This window comes from Oryzias latipes, chromosome 3, assembly GCF_053564925.1.
Source record: "Oryzias latipes strain Hd-rR chromosome 3, Olatipes_Hd-rR_3.1".
Taxonomy (NCBI): Eukaryota; Metazoa; Chordata; class Actinopteri; order Beloniformes; family Adrianichthyidae; genus Oryzias; species Oryzias latipes.
In genome coordinates, this window is record NC_136239.1 from 6662756 (window position 1) to 6678101 (window position 15346).

The 15346-nt window shown below is 42.8% G+C and overlaps 2 long non-coding RNA genes across 3 annotated transcripts in view; one reads left to right on the top strand and one right to left on the bottom strand.

Annotated features, from left to right (window-relative positions):
* LOC144990922 (uncharacterized) overlaps window positions 1–15346 on the bottom strand; it is a 102651-nt gene that overhangs the window by 49714 nt on the left and 37591 nt on the right. The window contains exon 1 of one of the 2 annotated variants that reach the window (XR_013654785.1): window positions 13084–13879. The exons of the other annotated variant lie outside the window; for it this stretch is intronic. This is a non-coding gene — a long non-coding RNA (uncharacterized LOC144990922). Of the gene's footprint in view, window positions 1–13083; window positions 13880–15346 lie in introns of those variants that run through there. 2 annotated transcript variants of the gene reach the window in all.
* Window positions 8601–13404, top strand: LOC144990923 (uncharacterized). Its single transcript, XR_013654787.1, has 2 exons — window positions 8601–9270; window positions 12326–13404. It is a non-coding gene; the product is annotated as an uncharacterized LOC144990923 (long non-coding RNA).

Sequence of the window (15346 nt, forward strand, 5' to 3'; positions counted from 1 at the left end):
GGTTTTATTGGCGGGAGGCACCAACGTGAAGGTGGATTACTGCCACCTACTGTGTTGGAGTGTGGGTGAGAGTGGGGACTACCAAACAAAAATCAAAGCATATAAATGTAGCATCCATAGCTGTCAAATAAGTGTAACCATCAAATTCCTTGTAGTGTCGTTCCCTAATTTAATCTCTCCTCCTTTTCCTATATCCCGACAAATTCTCATTACTTTGTCTTCTCACAAAGGTTTTAGCCACTATTTCAGCTTTATCCGTATCCAATATTGCCATGTCATCACCCATATTTAATACTGGATATTGTCACTCCCTTTTTATACCCTTCATTTCCCTAATCATTCCCCAAACATTACTAACCGGAGTTGTTCGACCAATTGTATCACAAAAACACCTCCAGTACTCCCTTTTCTCCTTTTTGATAATACTTCTCGCCTGTGCACAAAGTCTCTTATAATTCAACAGATTCTCATATGTGTGAGTCTGTTTTAAGAGTTTCAAACCCTTATTCCTCCTTTTAACTGCTATCTTGCAGTCTTCAGTCCACCATGGAATATTTCTCCAGGTCATAGTTGCTTTACTTCTTGGAATTGTCTTTTCCGCCGCTGAAATTATTATATTTCTAATTTTTTGTTCCATTTCTTCAGCAGTACTCTCCATACTAATGTTTGAATATTCCTCACACATATAAGTAAATCCATCCCATTTTGCTTTATGAAAAAGCCATCTTCCTTCCTTTTCATTACTTGATGGTTCCCTGTCTCCACCAACCCTAGAGAAAACAGGATAATGGTCACTCCCCATTGTGCTATTGTGTACATCCCACTCACAACACCCTGCCAAGACATTTGAAACAAAAGTGAGATCTAGTGCTGACATATTCCCTGTTCGAACATCTATTCTTGTTCCTCTCCCATCATTGAGACACACCAAGTGTAATTCATCCATCGAATCCTCCAATACCTCACCATTAGCATCTGTCCCCTTCCCCCCCACTATGTACAATGTGCATTAAAATCCCCACAATGACAAGCCTATTGTCCAGATGAATAATTAATTTAAGAAGACTGAGATCTACCTTTTTGCATGGATTATAGTAATTAATAACATACAATCTCCCCAGACCAATATGAATTTCAATGCCAATAAATTCTTCTTGTGTTCCTATTTTAATCACCCTGTAATTGAAATTGTTTTTAATAAAGGTGCCACCTCCACCTCCCCCTCCCTCTGCTCTATCACACCGGATTCCTGTATATTGGGAAATTCTAAAATCTAAATTTGGCCTTAACCACGTCTCTTGAATACATATAATATCTGGTTTTTGATCCAAGTCATCTATACACTTTTTCAATTCCTGTCCATTCGCCAATAAGCTCCTTGCATTCCATTGAAGTATAAGAACCATTTACTATCCCACACTTCCCACCTCCTGACTAGACTGGGCACTAAGGTTGTTCCGAACAACCGACAAACGTGACCAGTTTCTTCAAATCTAACCAAACTGTCCCCTCAACATTCCTGTCCTGTATACTATTTGACACTTCGTGTATGACTCCTGTCTGTCTATCAGAACCTTTACCAACCATTTTGACTGCATCTGCATGTGAAATCCTATGTAGTACTCTGGGTTTTTTTAATATGGACTTCTCTTCTCATGACATGACAGCCTTTATACGCAGCACTATGATCCCCCCACAGTTACAACACTTTGGTTTAAACTTGTTACCACAGGACTCATAGCTATGCTCTTCTCCACACCTGGGACACCTCTGCTTGCCTTTACATACAGTAGCAGTGTGTCCAAATCTCTGGCAGTGAAAACATCTAACGGGTTTAGGAATGTATCCCCTCACAGTGTATGACATGTATCCCAGGTACACCCTGTCCGGCAAGCTCCTTCACATAAATTCCAACAATATACTCTCAGAGTCCCTTCTCATGCCATGCCGAAAAACAGTTAATCTCCTTGCTTCTCTTATTTCTGCCCCTCGTAGGTTAGCTTTGAGTTCTGTAATGGACATCTCCACAGGTATGCCCCAAATCACTCCTCTCGGCCCCTGACCTCCCATCCTACCTTGCTCACACTAACAACTTTATATTTATTTATATAGTGGGGTATTTTTTAGTGGGGTATTTTCAGGGATGTGTTAATGAATGTGCGTTTTTTGAACAGATACTTCAATGACCGCTTGTCCATACTTAGGAGGCAACATCTCTACCAATGTTACGGTTACGTTGTGTGTGTTGTGTAAGTTGTGTAACCATGCCGTTTCGTTCCACTTCAAAAGATTTGGGAGTTACATTTATGTGTGAGAGCTCTACAGGTGCTTTTGATCTTCTGTCTTGTAGTCATGGCAGCCTATCAGCCTCATTCACGCACTTTGTCAGTGTTACTTGGTGGTAAGTCAGCAGCGCTACTGCTGGATGGATGGCAGAGTGCACAGTAGGCATTATCAGCAAATCTTTTCACACACAGCTACAGGCAATGCACTACATCAGCATTAACACAAACCCTTGTAGCAGCAAATACAGCAGCTAGCTTGGGTTTTTAAAAATAATTGCCTCTTGACTCATGCATTGCAGGACCACAACAGGCAAGTCCTTTGCATCCCCGGCTGTCAGTGGGTAGGCAGTTTGATTAGAACCACTCATGACATCACAAACATTTAAGAGGCCTTGTGTGATTTATCAATCCACTACAATTCACACATGACAGATGACTGAGTATTGAAGATTACATCTATTGTCAGAACTGTTTATTAACTGTTTAAAACGCATGTTCTGATCTTCTGCTTCACAGAAGTATCTACTTTCAGTTCAGAAGCAAAGTACCTAAATTACAGAACTCCATTATAATAACTGCTGCAGCAGGAGGGCTTATTTATACACAGAATTTTATTTTGAAAGGAACTTTTTTCAGAGTGAAAGTAATCAAAATTTGTATATAACCTAATGAAAAATATAAAACGGTTATAATTTAATTATTGTAAATATTTAAAAGCCACAAACACATAAATAAAGTGTATTTTTATAAAGTGTATTGAGATTTTGCGGCTGTCACTGTTTTGTTAGTAACAAACTGGACCGAATGGTTCTTTTAGGGTTAAAGGTTGCAGACTCCTAGCTTAGCTGTTGCATAATGACATAATTCAAAGTACACTCTTCATACATAGGGTAAATTGTGATCTCACTATCAATTCAGAGGGATATGGAAGTTGAACATTGAATATATCTGCCACGCATTACAAAGGAAAAGTATTGCATAACAGTGCAAAGCTGCTTTTCTCAGCGTCAGAATCAGCTGGTTTACGTCGACAGGCGCTTCACTACTGTGCAGTGTTCCATATCAGTGCAAAGCTGCATCTCTTAGCTTTTGAATTCCGCTGGAATTGCGTAAACTGCATCAATGGTTGAAGTGTTACGGTAGTTGAAGGAATATAAAGACTGGAACTGAAGCTCTTGTGTGATAAAGGTTAACCACGATCAGCATCTAGGCTCTGGTGTTTCTTTTTCTATGGTCTGAGCTCATCCCACGCATGCAAGATGTCAACGGCCTGAACTGTAAACGTTAATGCTTTTAATGTTTTTATGACTATTTATTACTCAATTACTTTTTACAATTTCTTACTATTGAATGTATTGTGTATTTTGTGGAGCAATGGATGGATATGCAAGTTCCCTCTGGATGAATAAAGTACACTACCTACCTGCCTGCCTGCCTGCCTTCCTGCCAGCCAACCAACCAACCAACCAACCAACCAACCATAATGGACTTATTTCACGCAGGTGTGACCACTACGTGGTGCTGCTGTGTGTGGCAGCTCCAAATAACTTCTCATGGAGTCTCTAAGTCTAGGTTCAATGAGGAGATTGTTTATTGTCATATATTCTGATATTTAACTGGGAAGATTCCACCCCAAAGAAGTTATACTACATTTAACAGTTGAACCACAAACGAATAATTCGTTTTAGACAATAAAATAACACGAAATACAGTCTGCAGAAACTGAGTAAATTTCTTGTATTTAACACTTCATGACAAAACAAAAACGAGTGGCCACTGAAGCAAAAAAGTGGTTCACATAAAACTGATCTCAAAAAGAAAATGTCAATAGGTACCTGAGTCCAACTTTCTCTTGTCTTTAGAAGAAAATACCGGTAAATAACCCCTTGAGTGCACTCAAAAAAACAAAGGTAACCCACTAAATGTCCATGGTAATTTTCCAGACGGGGGCGTAGAGTAGATGAGTTGAGATAAACCAAGGAGGTAAGATGAAGGAATGATAATGGAGTGGATGAGGTGAAAAAAGGAAGGTCGGGGATCCAGATGTAAAAAAAGAAGTAAAAAACAGTCTTCACAAATGTGCAGAAAATCATTAAATATTGTCCATATATAATGGCCCTTTAACATCATTTCAGTCATGTTCCATTTTTCAGAGCTTTAACTCAACATAAACACCAAAATGAAATAATTTAACAAGCAAAAAACAAGTCTAAACTGTAGCTAGTATGGTGGGTACTAGATCATTGAACTTTTAAGTTGATATAAGTATAACATTTTTTTAAGATTACTGAAGCCCTGAATTTGTTTATGATATTACTATTCAACTGTTATGTCTTGAGGAATGATCTGAGATCGATTAGTCATAACTTCACCCACCACCAGGGGGAGTCGCGCTGTTCCTCCTCATTGCAAAACACCAGCATGAGGGACACACGCATACATCACTCTCATGATTCTTTCTACCCTGTTCTCAGGTTATAACACTTGCAGTCACCGCTGGGATTGCTGCTTGGATGTCCAGTGTTCACAGCCTGTCCATTGAAGTCCAAGCCAGCTAAATCCCCTAAATACAACCCAGGCAAACTACAGAGAGGAAGGCGTGGCTGTTAGCCGAGTGCTGGTAGCTGTAATAGAGTGCACCCTCCCTGAGACCGCTCAGAGATCATCGGGGATTGCAAAGACCTAGCAGCTCAGTGTCACACATCCCTGCAACATCCCCTCCTGTCGACTGGCATGACGACTGTTCTGGAAGAATTACGTAAGGAAGTTGTGGATGAAATGCACAGCCCATCCAAAGACGATCAATCTGTGAGTTTCTATGCATATCAGCGAAAAAAGATGTGACCAGAAAACACGACTTCCACTGCTCACACACATCTGGCTATACATCGAAAGAGAAGAAACAACAGAATTAGTGGATGAAGGCATGTCAGAACTGTTGCTACTCCAAAACAAAATTACTGAAATTATTAAAGGCCCAGATACTGAAGTTGGCGCAACTGAACAAGTTGTTATTGTACCAGTCAAAACAGGGCACACATATGAACAAGCAACTGTGGCTTTACTGATAACAGAGAAAGCTAATGGAACCAACAACATAGTGGCTAATCCTCAGCCTAGCTTAATAGCTGTCCAGTTAACACCCCATTTTCTTCAAATAGGCAACAGCAACCCACCTTTTGGCAAAAATATTTCAAAATATCAGGCCAAATAGGTGAACCAGGCCAAATTGACGTTTTCAAGCCTTGGTCATCAAATCGAAAATAGACTAAGCAGTGGCTACTCAGAACTTGACATTGTAGATGCAGTCATCAGAGCTATTCTACCAGGTCTACAGCTACGCAGCTATCTGGAGGGAAAGGCTCAGCTGACTCTTCCTACTCTACGCCACATTTTGCGTTTTCATTTTCAGGAGAAGAGCGCCACTGAGCTTTACAAGCAACTTGCATCAGAGGTGCAACTTCATTAAGAGACTGCTAGGGCCCTTTGGTGGGGGAGGGTGAGGGGACATCACTGTGAGTAATCAGGAGATGTCCCCTTAGTGCCCTACCCGCCAATTTTAACTGCACCCCCCTTAGTACACACACCCCTCTCCCCTCAATATATACATTCCAACATAAACACACACACATGCACACACACACCCTCTCAAACACACATACACGCACACACATTTTGCAAGGAAGGTGGGACCTAGGACCATCTGTCCCCTACCCCTTCCCTGGTGGGGGGTGCGGGCCCCTTGGCAACGGCGGCCGTGTCCCCTGGGTGCTGGCTTCCTGGGCCCGGCGGTTCTCTCGCCGCGCGGTGGGGGGGTTTACATTACACCCGAGCCGGGGGTGTTCGTGTCCCTGGGGGGTAGGTCCTGGTCCTTGCCCCTGAGCTGGGCCCCGCCAAATTTCCAACTGTGGCCGAGCCTGGTCGGGCCATATTTACAACACCCCTTGTGGGCCCCCTTTTTTCCCCGGGGTTCCCCCCTCCTGGGCGGGGGCGGCGGGCCCCTACCTTGCTCCTCCCTGGACCAACCGTGGGCCGGGTTGGTTGGCTGCCTGGAGTGCGGAGCGGGTCTCCCTTGGGGGGTCCTGGCTTGTACCTGGGGTTGGGGCGGGGGGATGCCCGGAACTTCTGGGTGGTGATGGGGTGCTCGTCTGGGGCTGTGAGCGTACTTCTCCAGTGGGGCCCTGCGTTGGGCTCTCCCGGCGCGGCGGGGGGGCTGCTCTCCTGGTTGGGCTGGGGCGGCGCTCTCTTTCCCTCCGTGCCTCCCTGCTCTCTGGCTCTGAGGGCCTCGCGGCGGTCCTGCTGGCCCTGGCCTGGGTGGTGGTCTTAGTTGCCCGGGGGGCGGTTGTTCCCTGCCTGTTCCCGTGTGGCGTTGGGGGGATTCCGGCTGCCGCTGCTGCTGCGGCGGGGGTCTTGGGGTGGGGATGGCTGGGCACTCTCCCTCCTTCTTTTCACGTTCCACCATCCATTTTAGAAGAACATAAACACTCACCTGAGCACAGGTGTTATCTCACCTTTGCACTAACAGTTTGCATGGTTTAATGACTGAAATATTTCACACTAGTTGGTTTGAAGGCATAAGTATGCGTGTGAACACTATCTGTTTTGTGTACATGTCGACATGTGGACATTTTTGCAGCTAACAGGTGTGTTGATAACATTTGAGTGTGTGTGTGGACAGGCCCCGCCCTTTTTGTACTACATTTGAACCTTACCGTAACGATAAACAACCAGTAAACTTGTTGCTTTATGCTGCTTCATGGTCTTATCCCCCCTCCCCTCCTATTATCACCCTCCTACCCCCCTCTCTCTCTAACATCCCTCTCTCTTCTTCCCTTCTTTCCTTTTCCGTCCGGTCCAACACCCAAGATTTTCAAACATGGTTGAAATTAATAAAGTTTGGCCTCAATTACAAAAGGGGTTTATTCAGACATACCTCTGGTTTGTATGAAGATTAATAACCCCTATTGTTAAAGTAAAATATGTCCAACACAAGAGGCCGTCAGCTCTCATCTGTCTGCCCAGCTGTTGGACAGGACAAGTTAAAAAAAAAAAAAAAAAAAGAGACTGCTCAAAGCTTCCTGATTAGAGTTTTAGAATTAAAGCAGAAAGTCCTGTTTGCATCTCAAGAGTCAGAGTCTGGACTTAAATATGATCCAGCTCTGGTTGAGTGTCTGTGCTTGCACACAATACTGTCAGGACTTCCGAGTGACAGTGTCAGATTAGATTTACAGCCCCTCCTGATAGACTCCAATACTCCTGATGAGCTTTTACTAGAAATATTGAATATAGCTTGTGCTAATGAGACAGAAAGAACAAGAAAAGATGCTTAATTTCACAGTAGGCCACAAATGTGAATGTGGTTCAGTCAGAGGAAACATTGCATGCTAAGTGTCCACCAAAAGAGGTCAAAGCTAAAATACCACCTGCTCTGTTGACAGAACTAGCCAAGCTGAAAACAGGGAGGGCTTCTCTAAAAGGCCTTAGTGCAGAGATAGCACAAATGAAGGCGACATTACAGCAGCCAAGGCCAAGTACACGATGCCTCCAGCCACCAGTGATGAAGCCTGTTAGGGACCAGCAGCAATACTACAGTTACATCCCACCGAAGGCCTGTTCCACCGCCCACTTTGCATCCAGCCCGGTACTATTTACCCCACCCAGCTCATCTCCATAGAAGATGCAATGTCTGCCAGCAAACTGGAGCCCATGAACGCTGCACACACTGCTACTTCTGTGGGAGTGGAGAATATTTTCAGGCGGGATGCAAATTCAGAGGCACAAGACCAGTAAGAGAGGACCATTTGAACGGGCAAAGGTTACCAGAGGGACAAGTGTTAACTATCACCCATAAGTCCCAACAATGTTCCCATTGTAAAAAAAAAACTGATCCCACTAAGAATTTGTGACAGTGTTCATCATGTAAAAGGACATTTTATTGTACTAAAAAATGCCAAAGACAACACTGGGGTGAACACAAGAGACAATGTAATGAACTTAAGATCGGAGATGAAATTAAGACTGCCCACGTACCACTGCCACCGCCCAATTAAATGTTGCAAGTGTGCATAGATTATGGAGACTTGAACAGAAAGACCCACCCAGACCACCAGCCCATACCGCGAGTCCAGGACATCATGGACAGCCTCGGGGGTAATTCCTGGTTTTCCCTTCTAGACCAGGGAAAAACATACCACCAAGGTTTCATGTCAGAGGACATACTGAGGACATACTCATCCGTGGATCCGTGTCCCCTTTGGACTAATGAATGCCCCAGCCGCCTTTCAACGTTGTATGGAAGAATGCTTGGATGGTGTAGCGACTAAACCAAACAGTCACTGAGAGGCTGACGCTGGGTGGGTCCGGGTTTTGAATGACGCGCTCAAAAACCATAGAGCATAACGAAGTTTGTATTTTTGCTGGTTTTAATAATGGAAAATGAAGGTAATTGCATCCACTTGTAATATTATGATCAAAAATAGAAAAATCAAGGGAAAAGCACAAAAGCGTATAAAGCGTATGAAGCGTATAAAACGCATAAAGCGGTCAACAAAAAATACGGCAACCCAGCTCACCCCCCCTTCCATCTTACACAGGGAAAAAACCACAGGTGAGTTATAGTCAATTAAGGTCACCGCCCACAACCATGTGACCCACCAGCTGATTACCTACACAATAACCTATAATCAAAAAACAAATCTATATTCATTTAACATAAGAAAGAACACACTTAATTCATGGCACCTACACACCAGCCCCTAATTATTAAGTTAATACACATAATAATTACACACATTTATATTAGTAGGGGACATGAATTGTTGAAAAACCTAGCATTATAAAGTCCATAATTGATGTCCCATCTTCTTTTCTTCTCATAAGGATGACCTTATCAGTCCTTATGTCACACTCATGTCCATCAGTCAAGTCATGGTGCAGCAGCATGCTCTTCATCCTGTCCACCTCGTTGCAGAGTTCCTGGATGTGGGTAAGCTTCTCCTCCAGGACTGTTTCCATCTTCTCCTGCATGTTGTCCTGCTCCACTAGAGCCAATCGCATTTCCTCCAACATGCGCTCCTTTGCCGTCTTTACAGGCCTTACTGTAGAGCTTGTGTGTTATATAACATCTTGTGTTAAATTGTCCAGTCTGAGCTGTTGGATGGTTCTGTCCCTGGTACGGAGGTCACACTGAAGCTGCTTCTTAGTTCTCTCCATATCAGGCAGCTTCTGTCTCAGGAGCCTCTCCTCTTTTCTCATTGCAGAAATCCCCTTTTGGACCTGCTGCATTTGCTTCTTGTAGTTGGTCAATTTTTCCTGGAGATCTGAAGAGTTCTCCTCTTTCCTCTGAAAATCAAGACTGAGATTCTTAATTTTCTCTAAGTCCTGTTTGGTTATTTTCTTCAGTTTGCTGATCTCCTCAGCTCTCCTCTCCAATTCTGCATCCTTCTGAGCGATGGCCTTGTGTGCCATAGCCAGCAGGTCCTCGCACCTCTCCACCTCCTTGCGTCTGGCCTCCCGCACTGCCTGACACTCCTTTTCCTGCGCTGCCTGCACTTTTTTCAGAAGCTCAGCCTCACTGTCCTTGTATGCCGTCTTCAGTTCGGCCAGCTTCTCCTCCATCAGCCTGTCCTTCACCTTTAGCATTTCTTTAAGATCATTCAGTGTTTTGCTGGAGGTTTCCTTTTCTTGGCTCAGTCTCTGTGTCCAGTCCTCATGCTGCTGCCAAAGTTCCTCCAACTCCACCACCGACACTCTGTTGACTGATATCTCTGAGTGCTCACAGTTGGTTGCTCCATCAGTTTCTCTTCTCAGAGGTCCAATCACGGTCCATCCCAGCTTTGTCCTGATAGCATAGGGTCCTCCATATTCACTGTTAATGACTTCCAATGGCTCCAAAGCCTGGGGAACATTTGCTCCAATTAGCAGCTCAATATCTGAGTCTATCTCAGGCAACTTAACAGGTTCCAAATATGTCCATCTTTGAAGATCCATTTCTTTTGGGATGTTCCCTTTGTGGACAGGCATATGCTGCTGTGTATAAGTCTTTGGCAGCTCACAGAAGTTGTCACCTTGTAAACCAGCAACCTCCAATCCTGAAACAACATGACTGCTCACAACTTTCTCTTGGCCCATAGTCCTCAAGAGAATGCGTGATTTCTTTCCTGTGAGACCTAGCTTGTTACTTAGTGCTTCTGTGCAAAAGACTGCTGTACTCCCTGGATCCAAGAAAGCATAAGTGCAAATGATTTTGTCACCCTTCTTGGACTTTACTTGTACAGGAACAATAGGGAGTTTAACATTATCATTACCAGCCCCAGTGAACCCACTTGACACCATGGTGCTGTCCACTGACACCTCTGTCTTTTCAGTTTGACTATGGTTATTTCTTCTTTGAGGAATGTGAAGTATATTGGCATGTTGAAGACCACACTTTTCACAGGAGATCCGTTTTCTGCAGTCTTTGCTGAAGTGTCCAATACACAAACAGCCAAAACAGACACCTTTTTCCCTTAAGAAGCCTATCTTCTCTTTATGGGTTTTCTTCTCCATCTGTGGACACACATCCAATTTATGTCTTCCTCCACAACAAAGACATGTCCTCAAAGTTTGTTCCTTAAATGTAGTTGCAGGTGATGTTTTGCTTTCCAAAGGAGCCACAGCAGTGGCAAAACTTGTTCTTTTAATATCAAAGTGAGGCTGCAGTTTAGGTTTGTTAATGACTTTGTTTGTCATTGAGTTAGAATCTTGTATATTTCCAAATATTGGGTCAGATAAGATTTTCACTTGTTTCTCAATAAAGTCTGTGATGTCACTGAATGTTGCTCTTCGTTTGTACTTTTCTTGCAGTTTACATGCTACAGTTCTCCATTTATCTCTGAACTTGTAAGGCAACTTCTTTACAATGGTTAGCATATTGGCAGGCATATTTAGTTCACGCAAATAGTCCACTCCTTCCATGGCAGTAGAACAGCTTCTAAGGAAAAGACTGTAATCTTGGAGTGACTTGAGGTCTTCTGTCTTAATTGGCAACCATGTAAGAGCTTTTTCCATATATGCAGATGCAACTTGATGTTCGTTTCCAAAATGCTCCCTTAGTAGAGCTTTAGCTTTAACATAGCCCCTGTCTGGAGCAATATGTTGACAGCTTTTCACCAGTTCTTTTGCGTGATCCATGGTGTACTGCTCCAGAAAATACAGTCGATCACTGTAATCGTCCGTATTTCTCTCCACACCATTCTCAAAAGCTTTAATGAATGCATGATAGTTCAATGGGTCTCCATCAAAAATTGGTATTTCTTTCTTTGGTAATGATGAGAGGCATTGCTGTCGAATCAAGAGAGTTGTTATTTCATTCTGCTTTCTCATAAGTCCCAGCACATTGTTGTTATGTTCATCTCTTGACTCTGATCCTGCATTCAAAGGGCTTCTGTATTGAGTCTTTTCATTATTGTTGTGATTCTCTGAATATTGTCTGGGTTCATAGTCAATATATAGAGGTAGAGATTTCCTTCTATGCCTTGTTCCTTGATCCAAGGGGTCTTGTTTAGCATCTCTTTGTTTTATTGATGGTTGTGGAATAAAGGAATTTGCATCAATATTAAGAACCATTTGTTTTGACGTTTCCTTTTCCAAGTAAGAATCCATTCCATCAGAGTATTTAGTTGACTTCCTTGAACTTGTGACACTTTGAGATCGTAACACATTCAATTTAGCCACATGTGCTGCAATGTCTTCATCCATTTTAAGTTGCTCCTTCTTCCTCTTCGGATGTTCCTCTTGTTCCTCCAGTTCATGTTTTTCCTTTAGCAGTTTCTGTCTTGCCATTAACACTGCCAGGTCAGCCTCTGCCTTTAGACGTGCAGATGAAGTAGAAGAAACAACAGACCTTCTCCCAGAAACTGAAGTTTTATTTTCCACATTTGACACACTGTCATATGGTTTAATGTCGTCTTGCATGGCTTCTGTACTGAGCAGTGATGCAGGGATATTTATTTGTGGACCTTCCTCTCTTAGATGTTGAAGCATTTCTTCATCTTTTACAGCTGGAACTGATTGAAGCAAATGGAGGCTTCCATTTTGTTGCAAGTCTTCAGACCCACTCAGCCATCTTTCAACATCTTCTTTAAATGCATTAGTGTATGTCATGATGCTGTCAAACCACTCATTTTGTCCATTTTGCTCATCCTCCATGAGTAAAGGCATCAAAACATCATGTGAGGCAATAGCAGTTACACAAAATTGATTTAATTTCTTGAAACATGATTGGACGTGTGAAACATTTTCTTTTGTCTTCATAAGTGCTTTCATTTCTGGTATAAGTGATTTCATTTTATTAACTGCTATTTTTCGTTCATGTTGAAGCTTTTCAATTTTATTTGCCAACGCCTTGGCCGTTGGTTTAATCAGTCTTTTATCACGCTCCATTTTAATCAGACCTTCAGTCATTCATTTCATTCAGTGTTTGTTCATTTCAAAACATGCAGCATCAGCGTGATTTCTTGAATCATTTCATTCTTTGGCCACCTTTGGATATTGTCTTCATGGAAGCAAAATAAACCTTATCCAGATAATCTCCATATATGGAACAAAAACAGCGGGGCGGCAACTTCAACAATAGAGCGCATTCACGCGTCACAGCACTGCGTCACTCAGCATAAAGTCACTCAGCACCGGAATGTTTTGCGCAGAAACTACAGCTCCTTCAGAGCCACGAGCCAGACAATCGCTTCCAGTCTTCAAACGTTTGAACCGCCATGCTTCCACAGGCAAAGCTTCCATGCGCGTTCACCGGTGGTCTTACCTGGCTGTAGTTCGCTTCGATAGCAGCTCCTCCTTAACTGTTTGAGTGACAGCCAGCGCCTACCTCCACTTTCTCCGATGTCCGTCCGTGTAACTGAATCCTCCTTTTACTCCAAGTCTCAGCTACGTTGCTCAATCACAAAATATCCATGCTTACATTGGCCAGTTTTTTTGTTGACAAAATGTAGCGACTAAACCAAACAGTCACTGAGAGGCTGACGCTGGGTGGGTCCGGGTTTTGAATGACGCGCTCAAAAACCATAGAGCATAACGAAGTTTGTATTTTTGCTGGTTTTAATAATGGAAAATGAAGGTAATTGCATCCACTTGTAATATTATGATCAAAAATAGAAAAATCAAGGGAAAAGCACAAAAGCGTATAAAGCGTATGAAGCGTATAAAACGCATAAAGCGGTCAACAAAAAATACGGCAACCCAGCTCACCCCCCCTTCCATAATTCATGGCACCTACAGATGGACTCTGTGATAACATCTCTATCCCATACCAGGCCGACACATTGGTCTACAGCAAAACATTCTAGGATCATGTGGAGGATGTGAGGAAAGTGCTGCAGCGATTCAGAGGGTTTGGCATAAAACTTAAGCCCAGTAAATGTGACATGTTCAAACCTGAAGTACGGCATGCGGGTAGAATTGTCTCAGCAGAGGGCAACAGAGTTGACCCTGCAGATTTTGAAGCAGTTCGAGCACTCAAACACATCAGACCACAAAATGTTGGTCAGCTAAGAAAACTATTAGGTAATCTGTCATACTACTAACAATACGAAAAAGACTTTTCCAGAAAAACAAGTTGTCTATACGAACTGTTAAAAGCGGACAAAGACACAGAGAACACAAAAACCAAAAAAGGGACAAAACGAAAATCAAAGAAAGGAAGTCAAGTTGTACCTTCGACAAAACAAATTGTGTGGACTGACCAGCATCAAAGGGCTTTGGAGAATCTTATTGACTGTTTGCTCCACCCACCAGTGCTTGGATTTCCAGGATTTCCCACAAACATTCATCGTGCGCACTGACGCTTCACACAAAGGACTCGGAGCAGTGTTGTATCAAAAGCAAAACAGTAAGCTGCGAGTCATTGCTTAGGGTTCTGCACTGTAGCAACAGCGGAGAAAAACTATCACTTCCATGCAGGCAAATTGGAGTTCCTAGCGTTGAAGTGGGCTATCACAAATAAATTCAGGGATTATTTATACTATGCCCCAACATTCACTGTGTATAATGATAACAACCCGCTCACATACATTCTGTCAACTGCAAAACTGAGCCGAATTTCACTTCACAATGAAGTACAAACCAGGAAAACAAAATGGTGATGCTGATGCTTTATCAAGGATGCCTCTTGATGTAGAGACACTAATGAGAACTAATTCTTCTGAAGAGTTGCTCCCTGACGCTTATAACTCACAGAGATAACATATTTCCCCACAATTTTATAAAAGTCCAACGAGTTATTAACCAGATTCATCTTCCTGGGTACACACTAACTGTTGTAAGTAAGCTTTTTTTCTATCCAAAACTTAGTAAAAATACAGTTTTAACATCTACAATTAATGTCAGTCTTTTTTTCTTTTTTACCTCGCTCAGGTCTTTTTTTCTTCTTACTCTGTGCTTTGAGCAAAAGTCAAAGTCAAAGATCAAAACAATGACAGGATGATTACTCCTAGCAAATCCTCAAGACCAACATTTAAAATTTTGACTGCCGCCAGTGGAGAAACTGAAAATTACACTCACTAAAAGTGAGTGTTAATAAAGAAAAACTAAGTAACTTAAGTAGGGTTACACAGGCTACATTTTTTGCATCACGATTAGAACTTCACCTACATTCCTAGATATTTCCTCATTGACGTCCCCGGTCTGTCACTGAGCCAATGAGAGTTCAAACTGTTATCAAATTTTAGAAAACAGGTATTTTTCATGTCATCCAGTCAGCCTCTTTTCTGGTTATCTTGGGCAGTTACTTGGTTCAGGGATCACGATTTTGGGATCAACTGGCAGAAGAAGTTTCTTGGTTGGGGCCCCAACTGTCTGTATTCTTGCTACCCAGCGGCTCAGTCGGAGCAACATACCTCCCCGATTTAAAAGAGGGCTCCCCCAGATGTTTCCACAATCTACAGAAACTTGGTAAAACTGGAGCCACCACCGTTCCACCACATAAACCTAATGACTGCAGTGTTTACCTGCCACCAGGTGCTTCTCCTCCAAGGGGGTGACTTTCTTCGCTTTAAGCACGGAAAAAAGAA